The 17,662-nt window shown below is 41.3% G+C and overlaps 1 protein-coding gene across 22 annotated transcripts in view; it reads right to left on the bottom strand.

Moving 5' to 3' along the window:
• Positions 1-17,662, bottom strand: part of Baz2b (bromodomain adjacent to zinc finger domain 2B) — a 288,501-nt gene that overhangs the window by 235,948 nt on the left and 34,891 nt on the right. For 20 of the 22 annotated variants that reach the window (XM_060390226.1, XM_060390227.1, XM_060390238.1 and 17 more), the window contains exon 2: positions 11,546-11,648. The gene's annotated coding sequence lies outside the window, so the exon portion shown is untranslated. Of the gene's footprint in view, positions 1-11,538; positions 11,652-17,662 lie in introns of all 22 variants that reach the window. The other 2 variants (XM_060390223.1, XM_060390222.1) reach the window with 2 other exon arrangements.

Consider the following 17,662-nt stretch of genomic DNA (forward strand, 5'->3'; position numbering starts at 1 on the left):
GTTCTGATCTCAGATGGCTTGCCAGTAAGACAGCAGGACAAGGCCTGAAGCAGTTCCAAGCCTGGGGCCCTTGTGAAGTCTGCAGAGACAAAGGAGAGGCCCCTCTTGTGGTTAAAGTGAGAGGAGGTGAAGGAATGCGGGACTGTAACCTACAGAAAGGGAGGCAGGGATGTGTTTTCTCTTTTGCTATTTCACAGATGAACAATCCAGAGTCCTTCTCCTTTACAGCGTATCCTTAAGAATACCAAAGTCTGACCCCAGACACCCCCATGCCCACCCCCTGAATGTTTTTCTGACATCAAGTTCGGCCTGGCTATCTGTTGGCAGATGGAGAAAGGGGAACCCCAAAGGGAAGCATCAAGCATCACATTATTTCACAATTAGACTTGTTTTGCTGGGAGGAGGGAACAAGGTCTGAGACTCCTTATGTGCAAGCTTGCTCTGCTTGGAGAGACAAACCTGCATTATGGCAAAAATGCCATGTAGATTCACAAACGCAAGCTATCATGACAGCTTATCCAGAAACTTTCATTACACCCCCAAGGCAGGAAAATTGTCCAAAAGACAAGGAAAAGCCTCCATCTAGAAAGAAAAACTTTCAATGCCTCCTTGCAACTCCAAAGGCCCTATACCCATCTCTTTTATCCTAGAGGCACACTTGGGTCTGAAGGAAGACCCAATTTGTTTCATACTCCCCCTTTCCTCCAAGATTTAAGGCATTAAAAACTAACCTGGGTACATTCTCAGAAAACCCTAACAAGTATATGGTAGTTTTCTAGAGAATAGCCTAATCCTTCAATTTGACACAAAAAGACATCATGCTGATTCTTTTTTTCAATCATACCTTAAAATTTTTGGGTTTCCATGTTTTACTCTGTGTCTCTCTGTGTGTGCAGTGTGTGCAGTGCGTGTGTGGATGTCAGAAGACAAGTTGCTGGAATCTGTTCTCTGTCTTACCATGTGGGTTACAGGAGCTGAACTAAGGTCTTCAGGCTTGGTGCCAAGGGCATGAGGCTGCTGAGTCCCCTGCACGCCCTCATGCTAAGTTTTGTTTGTTTGTTTGTTTGTTTGTTTGTGACAGGGTTTCTCTGTGTAACAGAGCTGAGGCTGTCCTGGACTTGCTTTGTAGCCCAGGCTGGCCTTGAACTCGCTCACAGAGAGGCTCTGCCGCCCGAGTGCTGGAACCAAAGGAGTGCGCCACCACACCTGGCCTAATTATTATCCAAACCTTGACAGCCACAGAAAAGACTGCAGTCTCACAGGCTATAGAACAGTAGGGGAAAGAAATGTCTGAGGCAAATCAAGAAGATTTACTGACTCTGACAGAACACTGGTGGGCAGGAAGTCCCGCAAATAACCATGAATAGGGTTGTAACTGCCTCCACCCCTGACAGAAACAAAAGCAGTCCTTACTGTGCATCTTAGAAGATTTAGAAGGGACCCACAATACACCTTTAAAGTCCTCTAAGCTTTCTCTAGTAATTCAGGGAGCAGAAGAAATGCCTGCCACCTTTCTAGAGGACTCAGGAAGTCCAGATCAAAAATGCCAACATAGATCATGAGTCAACGGAGACACCAGATCTTTTAAACAATTTTTGTTAAATCCATCTTCATCTGTGCACACATTTGTAGGTGTGCATGTCATGGCACGTGTGTATGGGCGAGAGGATAATTTGCAGAAGTTGGTTCTTTCTTTCCATCATGTGGGTCCCAGGGATGGAACTGAAACCCAACCTTCCAGGCTATTCAACTCGCCTGGATGGTCCTCCTCGAGGGATTACAGCCTCATCTAGTGTGTTGGATAATCTTGGTTGTCAATTTGACTACACCTGGAATCAACTAAAACCCAAGCAACTGAGCATACCTGTATATATGTGTACACACACACACACACACACACACACACACACACACACGCTGTGAGTTCTGTTCCTCCTGTCTAATATACTAATATTTCTAGAAAACAGCTCAACTTCTTGAGCCTTTAAGCCAAGGTCCTCCAACATACAGATAACCTCTTTGTTTATGTCACCACAGAAGATACCCAGGAAAGAACTCAGTCACTCCTCCATTGTTTGGTGTACCCAAGAACATGGCTAAGTTGTGCCAACAGTCAGTACTTAGTTTCGTTTAATTCTCTTTCCCTGAGGTATAACCAATTCTAACTATTGACTGTTGGCACAAACTAGCCATGTTCGTGCAGCAAACGGCTGGCCAGCAGGCCTCAAAGTCACACTGCACTGGCTCCGTTGAGTCCACAGGCAGCTAAATTGACCATGGGAAGCAACTTGATTGTACTACTCCCACACAACACGGCAGGACGGTGAGAACCAAAGGGAGTCTCCGGTTACTGCTAGAGGACTCCTAGAATATCAACTTTACTCTTGGAGGTCCAGCTGTTTGAACAAGAACCTGCCCCTCCCTTAACACCGCCACCTTTTACCCAGAGGACGACATAGGTGACAAATCCTAAACAGGACAGAGTGGACAACTCTACAAACGTGTGCCCGGAAAAGTCCCCACTGGGTTCTCTTTGTAGACAAGGCTCCTTCATGAGGCATGGGCCGGCCCTGCTAAAGCACCATGCTACCATGTTGTAGGAAACCCTTCCTGACAACCTGGAAAGGAAAGAGACCCCCCAACTCCCTTTTGGAAAACAGTGTCCGGCTGGCCGAAAGGACAGCCTAACAACAGCCCTAGAATTATGTCAAAATAAGATGGACACCATCGACAGTGATTTCTTTTGTTTTTGTTTTTCAAGACAGGGTTTTTCTGTGTAGCCCTGGCTGCCCTCGGCTTGCTTTAAACCAGGCTGGCCTTGAACTCACAGAGATCTGCCTGTCTCTGTTTCCTGAATGCTGGGATTACAGGCATGCGCCACCATCCCCAGCTAATATATCATTTTAAAATTGTCTATTAGTGAAATGTAGTTTTTTTTAAAGATTTATTTATACAGCATCCTGTTTACATGCATGCCTGTGCACCAGAAGAGGGCACCAGATCTCACTATAGATGGTTGTGAGCCACCATGTGGTTGCTGGGAATTGAACTCAGGATGAGCAGGCAGCAGAGTCGTACTCTTAATCTCGGAGCCATCTCCCCAGCCCCTGCATAGTACTTCTTGATAAATAAAAATACACCATTTAACAATTTCTGTTTTGGTTTTCGTCTTGGTTTTGGAGACAGCGGTTCTCTGGGTAGCCCTGACTGTCGTGGACTGGCTCTGTAGATCAGGCTGACCTCAAACTCATCCGGATCCACCTGCCTCTGATTCTGGGATTCCAGGCGTGCGCCACAGCACCCAGCTCAATTTAATTTTGCTAACTGCACACTTCAGCGGCATTAAGCACTCCCAACTCTACACAGCTATCAACTATGACGCCCAAAGAGATCTCTTCATCAAGAATAGAAACTCTGCCTCCATTCTAACTGTGCTCTACTCTCTGCCCTAAGAATGTGATGATACTAAGAATCATACAAATATAATCAGACAGCATTTGTTCTTTTGTGTCTGGCTTATTTCACTTACCAGTATTTTGTAAAATCCATTTGGCCATTCCTTAAAAGGCTAGTCATACTGTTATCATGTAAGCCATCAGTTTTTTTTTCTTTTTAAAATTTATTATTTTTTTGTAATTTATTTATTTTATATCCTGATTGTAGCCCCCCTCCCTCATCTCCTCCTGGGCCCATCCTCCCTTCCTGTAAGCTATCCATTTTTCACTTAAATGGATAGTTTTAAAAAATGAAAATGTGTCTGAGCCTGAAGGTCCACGACTTTAATTTCAGCTCTTGGGAGGCAAAGGCAGAGGATTTCTGTGAGTTCAGTGCTAGGGAGAGCTACATAGAGGAACTCTGACTCAAAACAACAACAGAAATAAAAATGTGCCCCTAGAAGTAACGATTCAGAGCAGTATAGTTTATAATGGACAACAGATAGAGACAATCCAGGTATCATCAAATGAAGGACCGGAAACCAATGTGATAGATCACACATTCATGCATGGATTAGTATTTGTCCCTGAAGATGAACTAAGGTCTGGTAATACACGGTCAGCAGTCAAAATACTGGCAGGAGAAACAAGCCAGACATAGAAGAACATATGGTCTACGATTATACTCGTTTGATACTTAGTATCATTAAGTGAGCCTCTGGAGCACTCCGTCCTAAATGTGATGGCGGCATCAAGCCCTGCCTCTCAAGGCCCAAAGATCCATATGGAAAAGGAGGTAAAAATTTTTAAGAACCAGAGGTGTTGGATGACTCCTAGGAAACACAATGGGACTGACACACGTATGAACTCACAAAGACTGATGGCATGCACAGAACCTGCACAGGTTCAAGCCTGACAAAATTCCTGCACTGAGAAGGGGGCGTAGATAAAAGCCACACCCCTAAGCTTGCAATCGATACCCCCCGAAAAAGGTAAAATCAGTTTTCTCCCATGGAGTGTTACTGTGGAGAGTGGAGTCAACCGTGCTCCAGGGTCAGCTGCATGCCCAGGAGTGGGGAGCCTGCATGGGATTTTTTGGTTTTTGTCTTTTGCTTTTGTTTGTTTGGTTTGGTTTGGTTTTTGGTTTTCTGAGACAGGGTTTCTCTGTGTAGACCTGGCAGTTCTGGAACTAGCTCTGCAGACCAGGCTGGCCTTGAACTCAAAGAGATCTGTCTCTACCTCCCAAGTGCTGGCATCAAAGATATGCGCCACCACACCCAGCTGAAAAAGTTTTTAAGTTAAAAATGTTTTGGTTTTTGAATATGCATGTGTGTCGGCGTGTGCACAGATGAGTACAGGTGCTCCTACAGTCCAGGTCCTCGCGCGGAGTGTGAGCTGGTGCCCAACATGGGTGCGCAGAACCAAACTCAGGCCTTCTGACAGTGTGCGTTCTTAACCATGAGATATCTCTCCAGCTCTTTAAAAGTCTGCTCACAGGGCTGGAGAAAAGGCTCAGTGGTGAACAGCACTGTCTGCTCTTCCAAGGGACCCGGGTTCAGTTCCCAGTACCCACGTGGCAGCTCACAGCTGTCTATGAGGGACCTGACACCTTCACACTAATGCACATAAAATTAATTTTTAAAAAGTCTTCTTACTCCTTTGGAAACTCTTTCTCTTTCATTATGTCCCCACTTTGACCTCAGACAAGTAATCACCTACTTAGTATCGCTAAGGATTATTCTGGTTTATTTGTTTTGTCTTGTTTTTGTTTGAGACAGGGTTACTCTCTGTAGCCCTGGTTGTCCTGGAATTGGCTGTGTGGCTAAGGCTGGTCTGGAACTCACTGAGATCCCCCAGAGGCATGCACCACAACTGCCAGGTTAGTCTCTATTTTTAAAGAGTATTTATTTAGTCAGTTATGTCTTCTACAGCAGCCTTACAGTGCTGAATTACAGGCATGCAACCTGACTTTTAGTACTTTAGGAATGAAATCATATAATAAAAATAGATGGGCTTCTCTATTTAGCAGAATTATTTTATGCTTCAACTTTATTGTGTCAAATTTATATTGCATGAGTTTGTCTATAATTTCTTTATTCAGGGATCTAATGCTGAACATTTTGGATGTTTCTAATTTGAGAAGGTAAAAATAAAGCTTCTGTGTAAATCACTGTATCAGAATACAAAAGTCTGCATGAACAAATACTCTTATTCTGGAACAAATTCCTAAGGAAGAATGACTGGGACCGTGTGGTTCATTTGTATTGAAATCTGGGGTGTGTTTTGATGCGTGTCTGTGCATCTGTGCAGGCTGCACGTGCATGCATGCATACTACATGTGGAGGCCAGAGGGGATTGTTACATGTCTTCCTCAGTTACTCTTCACTTTATTTTTTGACACAGTGTCTCTCACTGAACCCGGAGCTCACTGATTAGTCAGACAGCCACAGGAATCTCCCTGTCTCTATCACACACACACACACACACACACACACACACACACACACAAACACACACACACACACACACCACTGGGAACACTGTGGTATTACCATAGGCTTGCTGTGCTTGTTTTTGTTATTAGGTTGTTTTTCCTGTGTGTGTGTGTTTTGTTTGTTTTAAAACGTATATCATGCTTGTGTTACAAATACATTTCTGACTGAGCCATTTCCTCAGGCCTATGTCCAATTTTTTTATGTAATCAACAAGCTGTTTTCCAAAGTGATTTTAGAATTTTATATTCCCATCAGCAGTAAACAAACATTCTAGTTCCTCCACAAGGGTAACAAGATGCAATACTGAATTGGGCTTGTAAATTATATCTACTCTATTTGCTGTGCAAAGGCATCCACTGTGAGCTTATCTCTCTGCATGTATTTAAACGTGGGAATTCACACAATATAAATTATCCATGTTAGGCTTGGGGGTACAGCTCAGGGGTAGAACACACATTTCAGTATGTACAAGGCTCTGTGTTTGGACATGCAGGGCCACACAGAAGCACACATATACACCGCAGGTAGAAATTAAATAAACCATTTTAAAGGGAGCAAGTTAGTGGTAGCTAATACATTTATAATGTTATGAAGCTGCAATTAATAAAAATATTTTTATTATGTCATAATTAAATCTCATAACCATGGAAGAGATATATTATGCATTCTTCTAAAAATTGGAAATCACCAATCTATTTTGTTCTTATTCTATATATTTCATATAAATGGAGCCAACAAATATGGCTTTTTATGCCTGACTCTTTCATTCAGCACGATGTTATCAAGGCTCATTTATGTTGTGGCACTTGTCAGGGTCTCATCCCTTTTTGTCGGCTGAATAATATTCTACCATATGAAGACACTGCATTATTTTATATGCTCATCTACTGAAGGGAAAGCAGGTTGTTTCTGTCTGTGGCCAGTGTGAAGAGTTCAGTTATAGAATCTGCATACCTGTTTTCTGTTTTTGTTACCCTTTGATGTGATGTATCTCCCAACAGGCTTCTATATCATAAAGGGTTGGTCTGCAGTTAGTGACACTGTTTTTGTAAGGTTCTGGAAACTTAGGCAAGAATTAGCTGCAGGAAGTCGGTCACAGATAGTGTGTCCTTGAAGTGTACATCTTTTCCTGGGCTCCTCTTTGCTTTCTACCACAGGGTTAAAACTATATATTCCTAGCGTCTTCGAATTCCACCCAATGGAATTCCTTCCATGGGGCAAGGAAGCCAATGTAATAAATGCTTGAAAACTGAACAAATAAATTTAACTATTCCCCTTATGGTTTTGTCAGGTATTGTGGTTACAGTGATACAAGTGTAACTAATATAATTCTTTATCGGGTAAACCTAACAGTAAAACTGTTGTGTTACATGGTAATTCCATGTTTGACTTAGTAGGAACTGTCAAGCCATTTTTCACAATAGCTGAACATTTCACATTCCCACCAGCAACACAGGCAAGGTTCCAGTTTCTCACACTCACAGCAGTACTCATCTGACAGGTGAGAACACTGAGCATCTTTTGGCTCATCGCAGAACTTCGTATGTGTGTGTGTGTGTGTGTGTGTGTGTGTGTGTGTGTGTGTTCAGAATTGCTATTCATTTTCAATTAGTTATTTTTCAGTGAATTGTAAGTGGTTTTATAAATTTAAGACACATGATTTGCAAATGTTTTCTCCCACTGTGGTGGGCGTCCTCTTACTGAAAACTCTAGGTTGTATCTATGCACAGATTTGGAAAAAAACCCAAAGCTTCAAATGCTGGCAAGCAGTCCACCACAGAGCTATAGAGCCAGCCATTTTATTGCTACATTTTAATCAGCTTTCAAGCCATCTCCCAAAGTTGTTGAATTTTAAATGTCTGCCAGCATGTATGAACATTCTAGTTGGTGCACATTCTACTACATTCAATGCTGACATCTTTTTAGTTGTAATAACTTTAATGAGCATGAAAATAGTCTCATTTTGCATTTTTGGTGTTTGTTTTTTGAGAGAGGGTTTCTCTGTGTAGCTTTGGCTGTATTAGAACTCACTATGTAGACCAGGCTGGCTTCCAACTCAGAGATCCGCCTGCCTCTGCCTCCCACGTGCTGGGATCACAGGTGTCCACCGTGTCTAGCTCATTTCATATTTTCTATGTGACTAACTGTACTAAGTATATTTTAATGTTTACCCATTTTAGGGCTTCCTCTTTTTAAAACAATTTATTTTTATTTTATGTACATTGATGTTTGAATGCATGTATGTCTGTGTGAGGGTGTCGGATTCCCCTGAAACAGGAGCTACAGACAGTTGGAGCTGCCATGTGGGTACTGGGAATTGAACCTGGGTCTTCTGGAAGCCCAGCCAGTGCTCTTAACCACGAGCCATCTCTCCAGCCCCATTTAAAGGCCTCTTTTTGTAATATGCCTAAGCAAAATTTCTGCCCGTTTTTTATTAGACTTGTTTTATTCTCACTAGTGGATTGTAAGGTCCTTTCTATATTCTGTAAACAAGATCCTTTACATGTCTACTTGAAAACGCTTAATATCTCCTTCCATGCATATGCTGACATCATTTTCTTTGGCAATTTTCTGAGGCCAGGATTGTTTGTTTGTTATTTTGTTTTATTTTTTGAGACAGGGTTTCTCAGTGTAGCCTTGACTATAATCCCAACACTCAGGAGGCAGCACACAGGTGGATCTCTGTGAGTTTGAGTCCAGCCTGGTCTACAAAGCAAGTTCCAGGACACCCAGGGCTGTGATACACAGAGAAACCCTGTCTTGAAAAACAGAAGAAAATAAAAAATTCTCAAGCTAGGAAAGGAGGAAACAAATTTCCAAGGTAAATAGTGAGGGGACAGTTGGTTTGAGAATTAACATTAGTTAATTGCTTAGTGAAATGATACAACAAAATTTAGCATATTATTGAAAAAATACATTAATTCTTAGAATAAAAAATGAGCGAAGGCATGGTCACACATGCTTGTGGTCCCAGTAGTTGGGGAAGCAGGCAGATCCCTGTGAATTCGAGGCCAGCCTTCTCTACAAAGTGAGTCTAGGACAGCCAAGAGAAACACACAGAGAAACCCTGTCTCGAAAAACCTAAATAAATAAGTGAAAGTGTGTGCCACACATTCCTGGCTCTCTGTTGTTTTCTGTCACCCATCAGATGTCTTCTTTAAGAACATACTATATATACATGGAAAATATTCATATTTAGAATCTGTAGGATATAGTATTCCATAAATATCAAATCAAGACAGTTCATAGGATTATTCAAATATGCCACGTCCTCTCTATTTTTTTTGCAATTAGTTAGGATGATAAACTACACTGTTACCTAAATTTTTGCTTTATGTATTTTTAAGATGATATTCAATACAAACAGACACAATTATCACTTCACAATAAAATATGCACCTTTAACAGTGGAATACCATTTTCACCCCCTGGAGAGGAAAGGGTTTATTTGGCTCATGCTTTCAAATCACTGTTCATCATCAAAGGAAAGCCAAACAGGAACTCAAAGAAGGCAGGAAGTAGGAGCTGATGCAGAGAATATGGAGGGTGTTGTTTTACTGGCTTGCTCCTCATGGCTTGCTCAACCTTTCTTTCCTTCTTTCCTTCTTTCCTTCTTTCCTTCTTTCCTTCTTTCCTTCTTTCCTTCCTTCCTTCCTTCCTTCCTTCCTTCCTTCCTTCCTTCCTTCCACTTTTAACTTTATTTAGTTAGTTGTTTACTTTACATCCCAATCATAGTCCTCATAGCATACCATTTTTTGTTTTGTTTTGTTCTGTTTTAGCATACCATTCTTAATAATTTTATTTTATGTACATTAGTGTTTTGACTCATGGATATCTAAATGAGGATGTCTGATTCCCGGAACTATATTTACCAACAGTTGTCAGCTGCAATGTGAGTGCTGGAACTTGAACCTGGGTCCTCTGGAAGAGCAGTCAGTGTTCTCAACTGCTGAGCCGTCTCTCTAGCCCCCATGGATAATACCATTCATTATTTCTGATCTTACCCTCAGTCTTTAAACTTATTGAACATTTCTATAGACATCATTCTTTGCATTTCAGTTTTAGTATTTGCCATGTGAAACTTTGTCCATTTATTAATCTTAATTTTATTTTATTTTTGGTTGTTCTGGAGGTCTGTTCTATCCCAGGCTGCCCTTGATCTTGCTATGTGGCTAAGGTTCACCCTAAATTCTTTTCTGATCTGCATGTCTCTACTTCCCAAATGGTGGATTACTCCCTTTGGCATGCACCACCAATCTAGCTTCTACTCATTTATTCTTAACAAATATGAGCTTTTTAGAGTTACACTATATTAACTCTTTTCTTTTTTATTGTTTGTTTTATTTTGTTTTTTGAGAAGGATTTCTCTGTGTAGCCCTGGCTATTCTGGAGCTCTCTCTGTAAATTAAGTTGCCTTAGATCTCATGGAGATCCAACTGCTTCTACCTCCTGAGTGCTGGGATTAAAAGCATGTGCCAACATCAGCTGGCTTGTCCTAACTCTTATAGATAGTATAGCTTGGTATTCTTTGTATTTGCCCTGACAATTTCCTTAAAATTGAGGTAATTACTATTTAATATTTAAAATAATTATTGATGTCATCACACTTCATACAATTGTAATTGTTCTTGTCCCTCATATCATGTTAAAGATAATTAAAATACTTTCGGTTTTCATTATCACATTTTTATTGCTTCATTAACTATATTTCTTTGTATCATATAGTAGTTTCTCTAAGATTATAAAACACAACTCAGTCTTTTTTGTCTGTTTTTGTTTTTGTTTTTGTTTTTTTGAGACAGGGTTTCTCAGTGTACCCCTGGCTGCCCTGGACTAGCTTTGTAAATCAGGCTGGCCTGAAACTCAGAGATCTGCCTGCCTCTGTCCCCGAGTGCTGGGTATACAGGCGTGTGCACTTAGCTACAATTTGGTCTTTTTAGAAAAGATTTTTACTCATTTTGAGTATATGATTTTTATATGTCTGTGCACCACATGCATGACTGGTGTCCATAGAGGTCGGAAGAGAGTGCCAGATGCCCTGGAACTGGAGTTTCGGATGGCTGTGAGCCACTATGTGGTTGCTGGGAACGGAGCGTGGGTCCTCTGGAAGAGCAGCCAGCATTCTTAACCACTGGGCCATCTCTCCAGCCCCTGCAACTCAGTCTTGCAGAGTTCACCTAGAACACTGTTCTTTCATGTAAAATGTAGACAAACATCAGAAAAGCATATAGATCTCTCTTCTTCCTCCCGATAGTATATTTTCTTGTAATTTTATGGCATCTTGTTGTTCTTATTTTTGGTATTATGTTTTTGGAGTTTTTTTGTTTTGTTTTTGTTTTTGTTTTGAGACACCATCTCTGTCCTGGAATATGTAGACCAGGCCGACCTTGAACTCACAGAGATTCTCCTGCCTCTGTCTCAGTGCTGGGATTTGAGGAGTGTGGGCCACCACATCCAGGTTTTTCTAACAGTTTTATGTATTAGATTTATTACATGCGTAGGCAATCACTACACTGAAAACTCTAGGGGGCTATTATACTGTAACTATCCACACTTTTCTTAAAATAATTTAGAAAATAAAACAGTGTTTTATTTTAAGAAGTATTTACCATTTACCATGTCTGCTGGCCTTCATGCGCTCCTGAGGATCCAGGTGTTCTGTTAGTGTCCCTTCCTCTTCACATGAGAAACTTCTGTGATCATTTCTGACAGCACAGATCTGCTGAAGACAAACGTCTCTTAGTTTCCCATTCATACAGTTGTCTTAATTCTGTCATTGTGCCTGAAGGACACATTCACTGGACACGGAATCCAGGGCTAACTTATCTACTGTGGCAGCTTTTAAGATGACGTTCTATTGTCTTCTCGAATCTACATTTTTCTGAGAAAAACAAACTGCTGGCACTTGAGGTATAGTCTTTTGAAGGAAAAGCATTTCTTTGGTTTCCAGATTTTCTGTGTGGTAAGTTTCAGACTGTAATTTGGCTAGGTTTCGTTTCCCAAGAATAGCCTCCAAAGTTACACACTGTACCTCACTCCCCTCATCTTTCCACAGTGTGTCATGTCTAGTAGGTAAGCCCTCTCCATCTGCCCCATCATTACCTACCTTCTTCTCTTACAAGCTCTCTCTGTTAATGGTAAGGGCTGACGGACAGTTACTCTTCTGTAATTTACTTGTTTCCCTGAAGCCCCTCAACAATGTCACAGTGCTTGACACCCTGGCCGCACTGTGCTTCCCAGGCCTGCTAGGACTCTCATCTGATGTGGGTTATAAGTGTGTTGAGAGGTACACAGTATCTAGTACGTCTGCGAGAAACATTCCACAACTGTCCCACCACGCCCAGCTCTCAAACAGCTTTTTATTACACGTATTTGGGGAGCCAGCATGTGGCAGTGAGAGTACTTGCCAGGTTCTGGGGATTCGAGTGCCGTTAGGCTTGGTGGTGAATGATCTTAACCACTGGGCATCTCTCAGGCCACCAAAGAAGTTTGACTGAAACAGTTACTCCCCGTTTCTTCTGTGAAGATTTTTTATTTCATGTGTGTGGGCGCTTTTGCATGTGTGCGTGTGTGCCACATGAACACCGTGGCCTGGGAGACCAGAGGAGGGCAATGGATCTTGTGGAACTGAAGTTACAGATGGTTGTGAGCCACCATGCGGGTGCTGGGGAATGAAGCCAGGTCCTCCAGAACAGCAGCCCCTGCTCCTAACCACTGAGCAATCCCACAGGCCTCCATAGGCTTTTTCTAGGAAGAATTAAGCCCAGTTTTGCTTTGCTGTAGGATTTGCTTTAATTGTGTGTGTGGCCCTGTGTGTATTTGTGGATGTGTGTGCCGGCGCAGCCATCAGATGCCCCTGGAGGTGAACTTACAGGGGTTTGTGAGCTGCCCAACACGGTGCAGGCCAGGAACTCAGGTCCTCGGCAAGTGATCTCAACACTGCGGCATCTTTGCAGCCCCTACAGATACAGCCTCATACTGTGGCTCCAATATTTAACAGTGGTTGCCAGCAACAAAAACTTCTCTTGCTTAAGGAGAAGACATTTGGTTGATTTTTAAGCCTCTTAGTATTATTAGATAAATGCTGAAGGACTATGAGTAATAGAGATGGTAGCATTTACAACCTTACATGTCCTTTTAACAGTTTCAGACACTAGGAAAGCATACATGTTCTTGTCCTCTATCTCTATCATTTGCCTCACACGGTTACTTGAAGTAAATCACACATCATTTCTTCACTTGCTGTGTGAGTGTGCTTCTAGGAATCAGGCACACAGGGAAGCATTCCATGGCCTGCCCTATGTCCCTCATCCTGCATAACTTCCTTTTCTCTTTTTTTTAATGACAGGGTTTCTCTGTGTAGCCCTGGCTGTCCTGGAACTCACTATGTAGACCAGGCTGGCCTCAAACTCAGAGATCAGCCTGCCTCTGCCTCCCAAGTGCTGGGATTAAAGGTGTTCGTCACCACTGCCTGGCTATCAATGTACAATTTGACATCACAAAATAACAAAATAATACTAGTTTAGATAATATTAACGTTGGGAGCATTTGAAGGTCTCTGTATCCATAGATCACTAGAGAAATCAGGAATGTTAGTCACCCATGTGTGTCTCCTCAAAGGAGAAAATACCTGATTTTCCATTTAGAAGGCTGTGAATTGGAAGTGATCTGATGATCTGTGCTATCTGCTGGGTGAGGCCATATTAAGCTTCCACAACCATGACTGAGGGTGGCTAGTATTCTAAATGACCCTTGTCTTTGTAGGCAGTGGCTTCCCCAAGCTCCTACGACCAGGACTGAAGGTGGCTAATATCCCCAATGACCTTTACACTATCTGTATGACAGAGACCATGCCTGATACTTCCTTAGGCCCTTAAGCTAGTACAAGTAGCCTATCTCCAGAACCCATCTTCTTGAAGGAAATGACATGTTCCCTGAGTTGAGTTTTAATGTAATTATGCTTCCTTGTGCACCGGGGACTGTTACACCAGGAAATTTTTTCTTTTTTTTTTTTTCTTCCAAATTATACTGTTTAAATACACTGGCAATAAATCATTTGGCATTGGACTCTTGAGGTCTGATCCAGCCTGTTGACTAAGTTAGCCTGAACCAAATTTTCATTTTCACCTCTTCAGGGTTCATTTTCCTGCCTGCCATGATACCTGCAGGGACCACCTCACATTAATACACAAACGTTATTCAGCTTTCTTTGCTGTGTGACTGTCTTATTTGCTAGTTGTTTTAATTCTGAGATGACAAAATAAAACCAACATCTATCTATTGACTTATGTGATACATCTATTTATTTATTTATTTCATTATTTATTTATTTAATGTACGTGAATGCTTAATCTGCATGTGCACCTGCTCATCAAAAGAGGGCATCAGATCTCATTATAGATGGTTGTGAGCATAATGTGGTTGCTGGGAATTGAACTCAGGACCTGTGGAAGACCAGTCAATGCTCTTAACCTCTGAGCCAGCTGTCCAGCCCTATTTGATATATTTTTAAGGCCCCTTTGATGAAGGTTAATTTTATCTAATATCCTCACCAGTCTTGGGGATCAAACCAAGAGACTTGCATGAGCTAGACAAGCAGTTTTCAATTAACCAACATCTCAGTCATTCAAAAACATTTAAACTGAAGTTCAATCAGCCAAAGAACATGCAGCAAGTATATTAAAGAAAAAACCAGTGTTGAAACAGAACATGGGGCTAGAGTGAATGCTCAGTGGCTATGAGTGCTTACTGCTCTTGCAGAGGACCACATTTCAGCTCCCAGCACACATGGCCAATGACTCACAACTGCCTGCAACTATAACCCCAGGAGGATCAAAGACCTCAGGTCTCTGCAGGTACCTGTGCTTACGTGCACACACCCACATCTATGCACACAATGGAAAACAATTTAAAAAATCTTTACATTTTTAGTTGAAAATTTAAAAACTTTAAAACATTAAAATAAACATTTAAGCCAAGTGGTGGATTAAGGTGGTACATCCTTAATCCCAGCCCTAGGGAGGCAGAGGCAGGTGGATTTCTGTGAGTTGGAGGCCAGCCTGGAACACAGAGCAAGTTCCAGGACAGCCAGGGCTACACAAAGAAATCATGTCAGTCAAACAAACAAAACAAAACAAAACAAAACAAAACCACCCAAAAAGAAATAAAAATTTAAAATGGAAAAAAAAGAAAGAGAAACAGACACACACTAGTATATCAGAAGACTAACATATCTGAATCTCAATTCCTTAACATATTTTAAAAATAGTAGATGTTATGAATTCTGACATAGAATTTGACAGTTTCAAAATACTATGTAATTATGGTATGTAGCATTGTTTTACATCTAGCTTTATTGACCGAACACTGTGCTTGTAGGATTCATCTACATATAGTTGTTGCATACAGTCATAGTTTCTAACCTTCATTTGTGGCTGTATAGCATTTCATCATGTGTATGGCAACAACAGAATTTAAAGATGGTTCTCACTACATTGCCCAGATATGTGATCATTTGCAATCATGATCCCACTAATTATCTTACCCTCGGCATAGTGAACTGTTCAAACTCATGGCCTCGCATGATCCTTCTGCTTTCCCCCCAAATACTATCTATAGAAATGTGCCACAATATATAGTTACATGCTGGCAATAGATGGTATAGCAATGATACATAATATTCATAGGCATCTGAACTGTCTTTTCTTTTTTTTTCAAGACAGGGTTTCTCTGTGTAGCCTTGAGTTTCAGGCTACCTTGAAACTCACAGAGATCTGCCTGACTCTGCCTCCCTGAATGCTGGGGCTAAAGGCGTGCGCCACCACCACCTGGCTCTCCTTCAATTTCATAGCCTGGTGTTTCACAGGTGTGATATATAATAGTTCAGTAAACCATTTCCTCTGGCAGATATGTGGTTTGTCTCTTCTCTATTGCTACAACAGCATTATAAATGTCCTCGTGCACAAGTGATTAGAAATATTTTCAAATTATCTGTATATTCTTCATAAGATAGAAGCATTGCACCCCTCTGGAGCTGGAGTTACAGGTGGTTTGGAGCCCCTCAATGTAGTGGAACCAAACTCAGATTCTCTACAAGAACAGCAAGCACTTGTATAGATAAGATGTCTCTCCAGCTTCTAATTTTTTATCCTCTTAAAAACTGAACTGTGATCTCTGTAATAGTCTCCATCTTTGCAAAAGGAAACTTGATTAGGGATGAGAGGTAAAATTATGTGTGACCATAAGGATACAGCTAGAAATCATATGGGTAGGGCTCCAGTGAGATGGCTCAGTGGGTAAATCCACTTATTTATCCATTTAAATAAATGTAAAAAGAAAAAGGAAGGAGAGAAGGAAGGAAGGAAGGAAGGAGGGAGGGAGGAAGGGATGAAAAGATGGAGAAGTCATATTGGCACTAGCAGGTTCTCCCTTAGGGTCTATGACCTCATCAGCCATGGGAAGTTGTGTAGATTTATAGTACCAGGCATGAATTCTCTCCTTTTGAGGAGGTCTTAAGTCCAATTAGTCAGCTGTTAGAGGCAGAGACGGGGAATCACTGAGTTCCTGACCAGCCTGATCTGCAGAGTGGGTTCCAGAACAGCCAACGGTACACAAAGAAACCCTGTTTCAGAAAAACAGACATCTTTCTTGATGTCTGATGTAGAATTTTCTTGACACAGTTCCATACCTAATACTCCATCTTCTAGTCTTTTAGTAAATTTGGTTTGTGAGTTTTCACTTCCATTTTTTCTGAGTTTACATTTCAGAGTCTCAGTTTCCTTCCTGATTTTCTTAGCCATATTGTTGACTTTCTTGCCCAGACGCTTTCTTCATTCGTCTCTCTGTCTGACCCCTCTTGGAGGTTAGTGATCATTCTTTTATCTACTTATTTAATGTGTATGAGTGCTCTATCTGCCTGTACACCTACATGCTAGAAGAGGGCATCAGATCCCAGGAGATGATTGTGAGGCACCATGTAAGAATTGAACTGAGGACCTCTCAAAGAGCAGACAGTGCTCTTAAGCGCTGAGCCATCTTTCCAGCCCCAATTGATCATTCTTAAAAATAGGCTTGTGAGTTCTTTTTCCAGAACCTTAACCATTTCAGTGTCTCAGATTTGGTGCTAAGGAGTTGTGGTACTTTGCAGGAGTTATGCTTTCCTGCCTTTCCAAATTTTCGTGTCCCTAAGTTGTGATCTGCAGCATGTATGAGGATGGCCATCTCTTCTGGTTTTATTTTGAAAGACTAATTCCGCATTCTACTCAGAGAAGAGAACAAACATTTTAACAGCAATAATGATGAAACAAACCAGACACTGAAAAACAAAAATCAAAATTAATTACAGTTCATTGCATAGCGCAATTAACTATGCAAAGAAAAGAATACAGCGAAAAATAATGTAGCATAAGGGATGGGAAAAGTTATGGTAAGAATATAATAAATGTGGAAAGCAGTAAAGAAAGAAGCAAGGCTAAACAAAGAAACTAAAATATGAGGAAGAGTAAGAGATGAAATCTAACCACACTAAAATGTATGTGAATAGAATTAGATAAAGGTAAGAATAAATAATAAAACCTTTTAAATTAAAATTTAAAACGGGGCAGCAGTGGTGAACACCTTTAATCTCAGCACTTGGGAGGCTGAAGTAGACAGATCCCTGAGTTCAAGGCCAGCCTGGTCTAAAGAGCAAGTTCCAGGAAAGCCAGGGCTACACAGAGAAACCTTGTCTCAGAA

The sequence above is a fragment of the Meriones unguiculatus genome, chromosome 8 (assembly GCF_030254825.1).
Source record: "Meriones unguiculatus strain TT.TT164.6M chromosome 8, Bangor_MerUng_6.1, whole genome shotgun sequence".
In the NCBI taxonomy this organism is placed as follows: Eukaryota; Metazoa; Chordata; class Mammalia; order Rodentia; family Muridae; genus Meriones; species Meriones unguiculatus.